Consider the following 14,883-nt stretch of genomic DNA (forward strand, 5'->3'; position numbering starts at 1 on the left):
TGGAAAGGATGCAGAGAAAAGAAAACCCTGGCACATTGTTGGTGAAAATTAGTACAGCCATTATTCAAGACAGAATGTAAGTTTCTCAAAAAATTAAGCAGAACTACGAAATGATTTAGCAATCCCCCTGCTCAGTAGTTAATCATAGAAAATGAAATTAATATTTGAAGACATATCTGCATGTCTGTTGAAGCATTGTTCACAATAGCCAAGATATGGAAACAATCTAAGTGTCCATTAACAGAGGACTAGATGAAGAAAATGTGTTATAGATACACAATGGAATACCATTCAGCCTTAAAAAAAAAAAAAAAGAAATTGTATAGTGGTAACAATATGGATGAACCTGGAGGACTTTATGTTGGGCGAAATAAGACAGTCACAAAAAGACAAATACCACATGATCTCACTTACACTTGGAATTTAAAAAGGTGAACTCATAGAAACAGCGAGTACAATGATAGTTACCAAGGTCTGGGGCTGGGGCTGGGGAGGCCGCTGGGGAGATGTTTGTTAAAAGATACAAATTTGCAGTTAGGGAGAAAAAAATAAGTTGGAAGAGTTCCAATGTACAACACAATGACTATAGTTAATAAGGTATTCTTGAAATGGCTAACAGAGTAGATTTTAAGTATTCTTACCACAAAATAGAAGTATGTGAATTAATGCATATATTAATTGTCTTGCTTTAGCCACTCCATAGTGTATGCATATTTTAAAACAACATGTACATGAAAAACGTATGCAGTTTGTATTTCTCAAGTAAGAAATAAATACATAATGTGGGAAACAAGCTTATAGAAAAATGTCACCACACCTGGGAGCAACAAGAACTCAATGAATATTCTTGCAATGACTTCATTCATTAACTCACTTGGCAAGAAGCTACATGTTATACTTTAATCCAGTAATCAAGTAACTAACATTTTTAGGCTTTCTGTTATTTGTTAATTAATGAATTAATAAATTAATTACATCTCAGTAATGAAAGGGCAAAACAGCTTTATGCACTCAGACGAGTATGGACTTTGTAGTACGTCAGATATGGACACATATCCTATTTCTAACCCTAATTTCCGTATGACCTTGGGTAAAGGTAACCTGCTTACCTCCATAAACCTGTTTCCTCATCAGCAAGTGCATTCAATTAATCTCATCTTGCATATTCTCATTTCATCTAGAAAATTTCAGAGATGTGTTTGGAAACTACCAGACCAATACAACACACAACAATACAGCAAGAGCATAGTTTTTTGCTTTTTTTTTTTATTATACTTTAAGTTTTAGGGTACATGTGCACAATGTGTAGGTGAGTTACCTATGTATACATGTGCCATGTTGGTGTGCTGCACCCATTAACTCATCATTTAACATTAGGTATATCTCCTAATGCTATCCCTCCCCCCTCCCCGCACCCCACAACAGGCCCCGGTGTGTGATGTTCCCCTTCCTGTGTCCATGTGTTCTCATTGTTCAATTCCCACCTATAAGTGAGAACATGTAGTGTTTGGTTTTTTGTCCTTGAGATAGTTTGCTGAGAATGATTGTTTCTAGCTTCATCCGTGACCCTACAAAGAACATGAACTCATCATTTTTTATGGCTGCATAGTATTCCATGGTGTATATGTGCCACGTATTCTTAATCCAGTCTATCATTGTTGGACATTTGGCTTGGTTCCAAGTCTTTGCTATTGTGAATAGTGCCACAATAAACATACGCGTGCGTGCGTCTTTATAGCAGCATGATTTATAATCCTTTGGGTATATACCCAGTAATGGGATGGCTGGGTCAAATGGTATTTCTAGTTCTAGATCCCTGAGGAATGGCCACACTGAATTCCACAATGGTTGAACTAGTTTACAGTCCCACCAACAGTGTAAAAGTGTTCCTATTTCTCCACATCCTCTCCAGCACCTGTTGTTTCCTGACTTTTTAATGATCGCTCTTCTAACTGGTGTGAGATGGTTGTGGTTTTGATTTGCATTTCTCTGATGGCCAGTGATGGTGAGCATTTTTTCATGTGTCTTTTGGCTGCATAAATGTCTTCTTTTGAGAAGTGTCTGTTCATATCCTTCGCCCACTTTTTGATGGGGTTGTTTGTTTTTCTCTTGTAAATTTGTTTGAGTTCATTGTAGATTCTGGATATTAGCCCTTTGTCAGATGAGTAGATTGCAAAAATTTTCTCCCATTCTGTAGGTTGCCTGTTCACTCTGATGGTGGTTTCTTTTGCTGTGCAGAAGCTCTTTAGTTTAATTAGATCCCATTTGTCAATTTTAGCTTTTGTTGCCATTGCTTTTGGTGTTTTAGACATGAAGTCCTTGCCCATGTCTATGTCCTGAATGGTATTGCCTAGGTTTTCTTCTAGGGTTTTTATGGTTTTAGGTCTAACATTTAAGTCTTTAATCCACCTTGAATTAATTTTTATACAAGGTGTAAGGAAGGGATACAGTTTCAGCTTTCTACATATGGCTAGCCAGTTTTCCCAGCACCATTTATTAAATAGGGAATCCTTTCCCCATTTCTTCTTTTTGTCAGGTTTGTCAAAAATCAGATAGTTGTAGATATGTGGCATTATTTCTGAGGGCTGTGTTCTGTTCCATTGATCTATATCTCTGTTTTGGTACCAGTACCATGCTGTTTTGGTTACTGTAGCCTTGTTGTATAGTTTGAAGTCAGGTAGCATGATACCTCCAGCTTTGTTCTTTTGGCTTAGGATTGACATGGCGATGTGGGCTCTTTTTTGGTTCCATTTGAACTTTAAAGTAGTTTTTTTCCAATTCTGTAAAGAAAGTCATTGGTAGTTTGATGGGGATGGCATTGAATCTACAAATTACCTTGGGCAGTGTGGCCATTTTTATGATATTGATTCTTCCTATGCGTGAGCATGGAATGTTCTTCCATTTGTTTGTATCCTCTTATTTCATTGAGCAGTGGTTTGTAGTTCTCCTTGAGGTCCTTCATGTCCCTTGTAAGTTGGATTCCTAAGTATTTTATTCTCTTTGAAGCAATTGTGAATGGGAGTTCACTCATGATTTGGCTGTTTGTCTGCTATTGATGTATGAGGGTGCTTGTGATTTTTGCACAATTGATTTTGCATCCTGAGACTTTGCTGAAGTAGCCTATCAGCTTAAGGAGATTTTGGGCTGAGATGATGGGGTTTTCTAGATATACAATCATGTCATCTGCAAACAGGGACAATTTGACTTCCTCTTTTCCTAATTCAATACTCTGTATTTCCTTCTCCTGCCTAATTGCCCTGGCCAGAACTTCCAACACTATATTGAATAGGAGTGGTGAGAGAGGGGCATCCCTGTCTTGTGCCAGTTTTCAAAGGGAATGCTTCCAGTTTTTGCCCATTCAGTATGATATTGGCTGTGGGTTTGTCATAGATAGCTCTTATTATTTTGAGATACGTCCCGTCAATACCTAATTTATTGAGAGTTTTTGGCATGAAGCGTTGTTGAATTTTGTCAAGGGCATTTTCTGCTTCTATTGAGATAATGATGTGGTTTTTGTCATTGGTTCTGTCTACATGCTGGATTACATTTATTGATTTACATATGTTGAACCAGCCTTACATCCCAGGGATGAAGCCCACTTGATCATGGTGGATAAGCTTTTTGATGTGCTGCTGGATTCGGTTTGCCAGTATTTTATTGAGGATTTTTGCATCGATGTTCTTCAGGGATATTGGTCTAAAATTCTCTTTTTTTGTTGAGTCTCTGCCAGGCTTTGGTATCAAGATGATGCTGGCATCGTAAAATGAATTAGGGAGGATTCCCTCTTCTTCTATTGATTGGAATAGTTTCAGAAGGAATGGTACCAGCTCCTCCTTGTACCTCTGGTAGAATTCGGCTGTGAATCCATCTGGTCCTGGACTTTTTTTGGTTGGTAAGCTATTAATTATTGCTTCAATTTCAGAGCCTGTTATTGGGTCTATTCAGAGATTCAACTTCTTCCTGGTTTAGTCTTGGGAGGGTGTATGTGTCGAGGAATTTATCCATTTCTTCTAGATTTTCTAGTTTATTTGCATAGAGGTGTTTCTAGTATTCTCTGATGGTAGTTTGTATTTCTGTAGGATCAGTGGTGATTTTTTATTGCGTCTATTTGATTCTTCTGTTTTCTTCTTTATTAGTCTTGCTAGAGGTCTATCAATTTTGTTGATCTTTTCAAAAAACCAGCTCCTGGATTCATTAATTTTTTGAAGGGTTTTTTGTGTCTCTACTTCCTTCAGTTCTGCTCTGATCTTAGTTATTTCTTGCCTTCTGCTAACTTTTGAATGTGTTTGCTCTTGCTTTTCTAGTTCTTTTAATTGTGATGTTAGGGTGTCAGTTTTAGATCTTTCCTGCTTTCTCTTGTGGGCACTTAGGGCTATGTTTTTTTCGTTTTTTTTTTTTTTTTTTTTTTTAAGACAGGGTCTCCCTCGCTCACTGAGGGTGGAGTGCAGTGGCGCGACCTCAGCTCACTGAAGCCTCCTCCTCCCAGGTTCAAGCAGTTCTTGTGCCTCAGCCTGCTGAGTGGCTGAGCATACAGGTGCACACCACCATGCATACCACCACACCTGGCTAATGTTTGTATTTTTAGTAGAGGCAGGGTTTCACCATTTTGGCCAGGCTGGTCTTGAACTCCTGATCTCAGGTGATCTGCCCACCTCAGCCTCCCAAACTGCTGGGATTACAGGCGTGAGCCACTGCACCAGGCCGAGCATAGATTTTAAACCAGCAGACATCTTAAAATGACAGATTTCAAAACCTCCTTTCAGGACTCAGTGGCATCAGAGTCAGAATCTTTGTGAGTGGGTCAAATATCTACATTGTTATTAAGCTCTCTGGCTTTGATCCGATGTACACAAGCCAAACATTTAAGCACAATTGCCTGGGATGAGGACATAGTATATACCTTATAGTCATTTTTTTTTCTTTTTCTTTTTTGTGTTTTGAGACGGAGTCTCACTCTGTTGCCCAGGCTGGAGTGCAGTGGCGTGATTTCGGCTCACTGGAAGCTCCGTCTCCCGGATTCACGCCATTCTCCTGCCTCAGCCTCCCGAGTAGCTGGGACTACAGGCACTCATCACCACACCTGGCTAATTTTTTTTGTATTTTTAGTAGAGACGGGGTTTCACTGTGTTAGCCAGGCTGTTCTCGAACTCCTGACCTCGTGATCCGCCCGCCTCGGCCTCCCAAAGTGCTGAGATTACAGGCGTGAAGACACTGCGCCCAGCAATAGTCATTATTCAAAGTACTTTCAAACACATTCAATTCATTCAGTTCTTACAAGGCAGGGAGTCATGGATCCATTCATTCATTTATTAACCAGGCAGTGATTGAGTATCAGGCATTATGTTAGGTACTGAGTGGTAAAATGGGAAACAGGCCTAGGTGTTCCTTAGTCATGGAGTATATAATAAAACAAAGTTCATGATATTTATACACAATATGAATGTGCTTAATGCTGCTAAATGGTACACTTGGAAATGGTTAAAATAGTGAAGTGTATGTTATGCGTATCTTACCACAATAAAAAACAAAAAGTTGACCATATTTATTCTTTATAGCAATTATTCCTAATAGTAGACTATTCTGGGAGAAACATATGAAAATGTTAGTTTCAAGGGTTGGGAGATCACATAAGACTTAAAAAGTCAAGTAGTCTCCACAAATTCTGAAATGTTTTCAAGGTATATAGCATTCCCTCAGCCATGAGGTAGTGACATGGAATGCACCAGCTCTTTTACTGACTTGACCGACATCTATGTCAAATTATTTGATCTCTCTGATGTTTATCTTTCCTTATATAGATCAGCCTCAAGAGTTAACACATTAAAGTTAAGGAATGTCCAAGACAGCAAGAGACAACCTCAATGTCAAAGTGAGCCATAGTGGAGACAAATGGAGTCCACACAAAACCAATTATAAGTTAGTTCAAATGCTGCTAGTGGTCACTTCAGATATCTTAGCTTGGCTACTCTGTAATTAGTCACTGCTCTTCAGAGGACTTCATTATCTCTGGAGTATGCCACCACAGAAAAAGATACAAATATTTGCAAAGTACCATAATTGATTTTAGATACTTTTATATGCATTACTTCATATACTTACCAATTTTTTTGTAGTGAGGACACTTAAAATTTACTCTCTTAGCAATTTTCAGGTACATACTATATTGTTATAAACCGTAATCACCGTGATGTTCAATAGATCTCTTGAACTTATTCCTCCTATCTAACAGAAATTTTGTGTCCTTCGACCTCAACATCCCCCCATTCCCTCCAGCTCTTGGCAATCATCATTCTGGCCTGTACTTCTATAAGTTCAACTTTTTTAGATTCCCTATATACGTGAGATCATGTGGTATTTGTCTTTCTGTGCCGGTTTATTCCATTCAGCATAATGTCCTCCAGGTTTATCCGTGTTGTCATAAATGACAGGATTTTCTTCTTTCCTAAAGGCTGAATGGTATTCTATTGTGTATATATACAACATTTTCTTTATTCACTCATTGATAGACACATTTTTAATTGGTAGTATTAGTTTTGATGAGGTATAACTTCTAAATATATTCATTTTTAATTTCTTTCTGCACTTCCAAAATTTGTCCACCAGTGACATACCTAATTTTTGTAGTAGTAGTAGTAGTAGTGTTTCTGAATCTATATTTAAATGAAGCTATACAAAGCTTTCATTAGAAGATATAGTAACATAGAGACTAATCATTCTCCAACTTTGTTGTGCATGAGAAATGTTGGAATTAATTTTTTTTAAATTTCTAAGCCCAAATCCAAAAGATGCTTTTGCAACTAGAGGTTGTAGATAAGGATATGTGGTTTTAACAAGGTTGTAGGCTGGGTGCGGTGGTTCACGCTTGTAATCCCAGCACTTTGTGAGGCTGAGCCAGGCAGATCACTTGACGTCAGGAGTTCAAGACCAGCCTGGCCAACATGGTGAAACCCCGTCTCTACAAAATATAAAAACATTAACCGGGCATGGTGGTGGACACCTGTATTTTCAGCTACTCAGGAGGCTGAGGCAGGAGAACCGCTTGAATCTGGGAGGCAGAAGTTGCAGTGAGCAGAGATTGAGCCGCTGCACTCTAGCCTGAGCAACAGAGCAAGACTCCATCTCAAAAACAAAAGCAACAACAACAACAAAATAAGGTTGTGAAGTAAGTTGTTCAAATAAACACTACAATTAAACTCCCATTGTTACCCTCTCTCACCAGTATATTAATATTAGATGTCGGCAGGTCCGTGGAAAAAGATACATTACTTCTTTTTTCACCGCATAATTATATAGTTTTCTTGCTTATATATAAGTAGAAGGGCAAATGACAACTCAAAGAATAAAATACACCATTCTTTCTAGTCTTTCTCATAGTTTTTTTACACAAATAACAAATGTTTATATAGCAAGTATTGCCTTTACTTATTGATAAGTAGTTTTACTTTCTCTATTTTAATAGAGAAAATTAATAGAGAATTAATAGAGAAAATCTTCAGATTCTTTGCACTTATGAGTGTGTATATATGTGTATTTATATAAGAATACAATTCAATTTAAATTACTGATTATAATTTGAAAAAACTTCAGTGTTTTTGAATTTCTCTGATGTTGCTGACGATTTGTAAAAAAAATTATTTATAGCCTATGATAAGATGTTACTTTTGAAGTATGGTGTCTTCCTGCTTTCCACACACTTATAAAAAAGCTGTTAAAACCAAACCATGTTAGTTATAAATATTTATAAAGCAAAATCCTATCATGAGTTTAAAACCACATGTCACTTTTTCACTACTCTGTAACAGTGATTAATATGAACTAAGTGGAAGCTGCCATTTTACTGATTCTTCAATTTAATTATTTATGATTAGAAGTGAACAGAGATCGAGATGTGCTCTTGAAAGTAATTCCTCTCATAGGATACTCATGTCTTTGACTTAGATATTTTTAGTTCACTTCCAGTATGCCTAATGCTTTCTTCACTATTTTTCTTCAGACTGTGAAATTATTTTTAAAATAGCTCTTCTTCAAAAGAACTAGCAACAACCAACAGTATTCACTATTATTCATCCAAAATGTTAGAGTCATGCAATAACAAGGGCAAATACGGGGTACCTATTTGTAAATCAACAGGCGGTGTTCCTCATACTTGGAAATCAGTTGGGAATTTAGGGGGAAAGAGGCAACATCAAATTAGACTGCAAGATTGGCAGCAAGAGATGGGTCCTACTTTCCGTGCTCTTTGTTCAATTCTTTCAGAAGTTCCCTTGCTTTTGAAAAGAAGGAAACTGAATTAAACCCTCAGGCTGTTTCTTAAATTAATGGAGAAATTCCCCCCTCCTATTTCTTCTACCATTTTGAACTTTCCTTAGAGGCCCACTCTGAGGGATGCCCTGATTCAGTGGAACTAAACTGAATTTAAAAGGCATAGTTATCTAAGCTCTCTTTCTAGCGTGAAAATTAATTAGCAGTGCCCTGATGTAGCAAAAACAGGGATCTTGTTTTAGCAGTATTTGGGAAAATTGCAGTCATTTACTATGATTGACCTCTGCTCAGTGTTTCAATTAGCAATTGCCTGCTCTCTTTTATTGATAATTCCTCAATTTTCCTCACTTTGCTCATTGTTTAATAGTGAATTCTCATTGATGGGATATCCTTTTATTAAAGAGTCTTCCCCCAAGTCTTGACCCTATGACAATACCTCTTTAGGACCACAGTTTATTGTGTACTATTTATGTTAAAGCTGAAAAAAATGCTGAGTTGTCCTTTCTTGAGGTTGAGGCTGGATAAACTCTGTGGACTCTGTGGATCTCTTATCGGAGTGCCTCCTAATCCCTACCTAATGCTTTGGCACTGTTTTAGATCCCAGAATCTTAGAATAATCACAGAGTGGGTAAGAGGTTATGTTAATATGAGAATAAGATTCAATTTTTCCATCAGATACACAGAATGTATGTACAGAGTCAAAAATTAATTTCCATTATAGAAAAATAAAGATTATGTTATTTCTTAACATCTGATTTTGTGGTCTGGGCTTCATTCCTGCAATAAACCTGACAAGTTGAAGTGAGTCTTTTATAGTTTAGTGCTTTTCTTCATCTACACTTCAGCAATATTAACTATTTAATTAAATGAATGCAGCTTCCAAAAAGACCACACAAAACAAAACACTAATTACGAAGATATGAAGACTTGAAAGAAAAGGATAAATAGAGCTATATATAATAACTTTATCCTACTGTATTTGAAGAAGTGTTGCGAAAGAGTGATTGGTCATCATTAGCTTTGTTTCATTTCTAGGTTCTAGAGAATAGAGAGTTAATTTTAAGCCAGGCTTTGATTGTAGCCAAGTCAAGTATTATAAGTACATTTCACTTTCTTTTTTGAATATACTAATAAATTGGCTTATGAAGGATGGAACTAAGATAAGGAGAATGAGTTTCCTAAGATGCAGACTTTAAGTGGGGGCTAACTTTCAGGGTTATGGAAATACTGACCGTGCATGCGTTTGTATTACCTTGAGAGTGTGTGTCTCCTTAAATTTTGCCTCCTAAGTTTCTCATCCTCTCACCCTGGTCTTAGCTGTTTGACTTTTAATATTTGTATTATTGTTAAAATACCAGGTAATGTAGAAACAGACTTGCTTTTGAAATGAGGCTAATACATTAATGTTAGCATTAGAACACATTGCTCATATAAACAGATTGCTACGTTGCTGTTCATTCTTTTACTGTTAGTATTTGTGTTTCTCATGAGTTGTGGCTTTTGATGCTATAATATTGGCTTCATTTATGTTACAACTAGTCCAGTGTAGATTTTTCAGAAAAATAAATATTTAAAGATCTGCTTTTCCTCTGACTATTTTTAAACGGAAACCCCAGAACACTTGATCCAAAAATGTTTTAAATGCAAGCTGAGATTTCACTTACTTGGTGCATGGTTTGTAAGTCTTACAGACTCCCTGCAATGTGAAACATCTCTAGTGCTGAACACCACTGACTTGTGCTATACAGAAGAGTTCTGTAACAGTAAACTTGTCTTAGAATGAACATATCCTGAAGACTTAATTCTACCTTAAAAAACAAAATAGGGTCATAAGACCACATTATTCTGAGATGAATAGTCATTTAAACAAAACAGAACAGAACAAAACTCTAAGGCTAAAGAACAGAAACTCTGGTAAAGGTCAAGGCAAGGAAGCTGGCCCGAGCACTTCAGCATGAGAGTGAAATCCTCCCATCTCCAGAGTTCTCGTTAGGGCTGAGTGAGCCACGAGGCACAGTGGGCATGGTGCCTAGGGCCCACAAAACTGTTAAGTACAAACAAAACATATTTTAAGTTTATTTTAAAATCACAAGAAAAAATGAATCTAACCCAGCTGCATATCTTTATAATAACACAGTTGTAAAATATAATTACTTAATATATATTTTTTAATATAAGAAGAGGACCACAGAAGCAAACTTTCCTATGGCCAATGAAAGTCATAATGTCGCTGTGCCCATTGTCTCTGGAAAAGATTCATAATCCTGGAAAGAAGCATTGATAGTCTAGTTTAGGTCACAAGTCCACCTGCTTGACTCAGTGCTGCTAGAATTTGAATAGAGGAACAGATTAATAAATGGGGTAAATGCCTGATGGCTAAAAAAAAAAAAAAAAAACCAACAAAACAACAAATGTCTATTTCATATGGGTGCCTAGGCATTATGAATTTTAATAATGAGTGTTCATTTACATTGACGTTTAAGGAATCATTGTATGAAAACTGCCAATTCCTTTCAACATCAGTCTCCTGGTGAAAAGGTGGTGCAAACAGATATGTCAGATATGTATGCCTCATCTAGACAGTGAAAAATACTGACAGACCAGTTTTCCATCCACCAATTTGTCCTTCCATATTTAATGCCAAATGTAATTGTAATGATTTTTTAATGGTATTATGTTCCCAACTCTCCCTAAACATCTTCTTCTCTATGTAAGGTTAGGTTTTGTGAGATGTATTAGTTTGTTAGGTAGGGCTGCTGTGGCAAAATACAACAGATTGGGTGACTTAAATATGAAAAAAATATTTTCTTACAGTTTTGGAGGCTGGAAGTTCAAGATCAAGGTGTAGGCAGGGTTTCTTTCTTCGCACTGTGTCTTCATGTGGTCTTCCCTCTGTGCATGTCTATGACCAAAATGTCCGAATTTCCTCTTTTTATAAGGACACTAGTCATATTGGATTAGGGCCCATCCTAATGACCGCTCTCAAACTTAGTTGCCTCGTTTTTTCTTATAATTTTTTTATTTGTACAGATGGGATCTCAGTATGTTGCCCATGCTGGTCCTGAATGCTTGGGCTCAAGCGATCTTCTCAGCTTGGCCTCCCAAAGAGCTGGGATTTCAGGTGTGACCCACCACACTCAGCCTTAATTGCCTCCTTAAAGACCCTATCTCCAAGTACAGTCACATTCTGAGAGTTAGTAATTCAACATATGAATTTTGGGGGGATACAATTCATCTCATATCATAAAGTAATAAAAATAGATTAAACATGCCGTTCTATGTACATATGTTTAAGTTATTATTACTACAGGTTTTATTATTTAATATAAGGCATGCCTTAATATGAACTATGCAGCTGGAACAATGGAGGGTCATGAAGATATAAACTTGTGTCACTTAAGTCCAGAGGGCATTGGGCCACTATGACATACACAGGTTGAAGAACATAAACTTTTTTGTGATAAAGCCAAGAAAAGCGTTTCCTATAAAGCAGTGTTTCTAATACTGTGAACCTTATATCACCTAGAATAGAATCACCTAGGGTGATATTTATTGGCTTCACCTCAGTTCCACTGACACAGAACCTCTGGAGGTGGGGACTCAGTCATCTGAACTTTAATAAAGCTTTCCAGGTGATGGTGGTACATAGTGAAGTTTGAGAACTGCTCTGGAGTCAGGTGGTATTTTTTGTCTTTTACTTTTTAATTTAATATATTTCAGATTCACATAATTGGCATAATAATACTTAGTCAGTAGACTTTATTATCATTTCTCAGTGGGCTGTATCTATCTATCTATCTATCTATCTATCTATCTATCTATCTATCATCTATCCACATCTATCATCTAAAATATACTGAATGTCATTGAACTAACCAACCAAAGAACTAATATAATACATTGATCATAACTGATATTTACTGATATGTTTTATTATAACTTATATTTACTAATATGTTCTCCCCATGCCATCCCCCAACCCCCCTCTATAATGACCACTATCTGAATTTGTGCGTATTTTTCTCTATCTCAAAAAAGTGCATATATATAAAAATCTACATAATACATTTCTGTATATACATATATATATATAGACACATATGTCTATATCTCCACATCTATCATCTATCTATAGTTTTAACTGTTTTGAACTTTTAAGAAAGGTTAGTAGGTTGTTCATAGTCTTCTAAGATTGTGTTCACCTCCTCCTCCCCACTGACAGCATTGTACATTAAATTTCATCTAAGTTATTCCAAGTAGCTTTATAATTTGTCTGTTTTCACTGTTGCAGGTATATATGTTCATTGACACTATTACAGAATTTTCATTTTTTGAGACGTGGTCTTGCTGTGTTGCCCAGGCTGCTCTTGAACTCCTGGGCTCAAGCAATCCTCCTGCCTTGGCCTCACAAAGTGCTGGGATTACAGGCATGTGCCACCACACCTGGGTTGCACTATTATAGAATTATAGTGCATGGATATATCACATTTAATTATTCATCTCCGTTTCACTTGGGTTAATTTCTCATATTTCCCTATTATAAATAACCTTGCTAGTAATATTCATGTATACGCGTCCAAGTTCACAAATGTGAGGCATATCGTTGGATAATGCCTAGCAGTATAAATGTTGAATAGTTTGATATGAGAATAACTTTAAATGATATTGCCAAATTATTTTTCAGAGTCATTTTAACTATTTATGTTCTGATCAATGATACTAAAACTATCTTCTCTAGCACATGATGTGATCAGGGCTCTTAAATTTTGTCAGTGGGTGGATATAAAATGGTATCTTGTGGTCTTGATTCGCATTTCCTTAACCACAAAGAGGTTGAGCCCATCTTCATATTCTTACTGGTAATTATGTGTTTCCTCTTCTCTGTGATACCTGTTTGTGTCTTTTGTCCATTTTTCTGTTTGTGTCTGTTTTGCCTATTAAGTTGTTTATCCTTTCCTTTTTATTTTCTAGAAGTGATTCTTTGCTTTAATATATCCTTGGTCCTTTTCTCCTAACAGTTTTTACTTTGTTTTCCCTTACCTTATGTGCCTTTTGAAAAATCAAAATTCTTCATTTTAATAGAGTCGGTTTTATCAATCATGTCTTCTAGCTAGCATTTTTTTTGTCTTGTTTTAGGAAATGATCTTTATCCCAAGGTCAGAAAAGTATTAATCTATATTTTTGACTAAATGTTTAAAGCGTTGTTTTTGATATTTATGTTTGTAATCTATCTGAGTTTGCTGGAGTGAAAGGCATTAGGTAAGGATCTAGTTGCCTACAATTTTTTTTACCTATAGATGGTCATTTTTCTTAGGTTTTATTAATTGATTTTTTTTCATTTTGAACTGATCTTGCATACCACTCTTGTCATATATCAAGTTTTCATATATGCATATCCGTCTAAACTCTTTATTACGTTTAATCTGTTAATTTAGAAAACTCCAATACAATGCTACTCCTATCATATTTATTATAGCCTCATAATAAGTCCTGCTACCTGGTAGGGTAAATCCTCACTCTTTATTCTTTTTCTGCAAAAATATCTTGATTATTCTTGGCCGTTTAATCTTCCATATAAATTTTAAAACCAGACTGTCAGGTTTTATTTAAAAAAAACCTTATCTGTATCGAGTGACTTAAAAAAAAATTCATTTACTCTGTGGACTCACCAGAATGACAGAGAAAAGGAAACAGAACTATTAGTCTGGCCTTGAAAGCTATTATATCAGAATCACTTAATGTTTACATATATTTAATTAAAAATATATGTTTAAATAGTATTTAATTTGGGATTTAAAAATTTATCTTTGCTTAGGGCATTAAAGAAAAGGATTGTAACCTAAAGTTTGTGTTTTTTTCATATCATCATGGTTTGCATACTGGGAGGATTTAGAGTGATGTTATTTCAGCTTCACTTTTACAGTTAGTTGCAATGTACTATTTGGTTTCTTCATGCCTTTTTATTTTATAGATATTCAAGCAGAAATTACTATGCTTTTCTTTATAAGGTGGTTTATTTACTACTAATTGAAAATAAATGAACCCTCTTTCACAAATTTTAAAATTTTGTTATTGGGATAAATACAAATTGATTTAATATTCCTCTTGATAATAATAAAATGGCACACATCACCCCATCCTTATCCCTGTAAGAAAAATAACTTTCAAACATAATGTGTAACCTGGATAAGCACACATAATATGGCAATTACAATATGACTCCATTCTCCCCTTACCTCATATATTCACTGATAGTAAGTTAGGTAGCATATAAATCTGCAGCAGCAATTTACAGAATAGAAACCTGGTGATCAAAAGGAGTTTGTGTAGTTTCTTAAAGTATGTTATTTATTCATGACACATAGCTTAGAAAGTGATAGAATTTAGCATAGTGCATATGTCTGCTACTTCATTGTATTTGTGTTAGCAAAAAGTTTTTTTTTTATTTTTTTTTTCCCCTAGTTCAGATTTGCTCAAGGACATAGAATGTGAGGACGTTTAGTATTCAGGTGCAGTGTACTCTGTTCTGTTAATTCCTTTTATGCAGAGAAGCTGGAATGTGAAAAGGTTGTAGAACAAGGAAACAAACTCAAATGGTTATTTCTTCTTTTAGTCTAAGTC

Source organism: Pan paniscus, chromosome 2, assembly GCF_029289425.2.
Source record: "Pan paniscus chromosome 2, NHGRI_mPanPan1-v2.0_pri, whole genome shotgun sequence".
In the NCBI taxonomy this organism is placed as follows: Eukaryota; Metazoa; Chordata; class Mammalia; order Primates; family Hominidae; genus Pan; species Pan paniscus.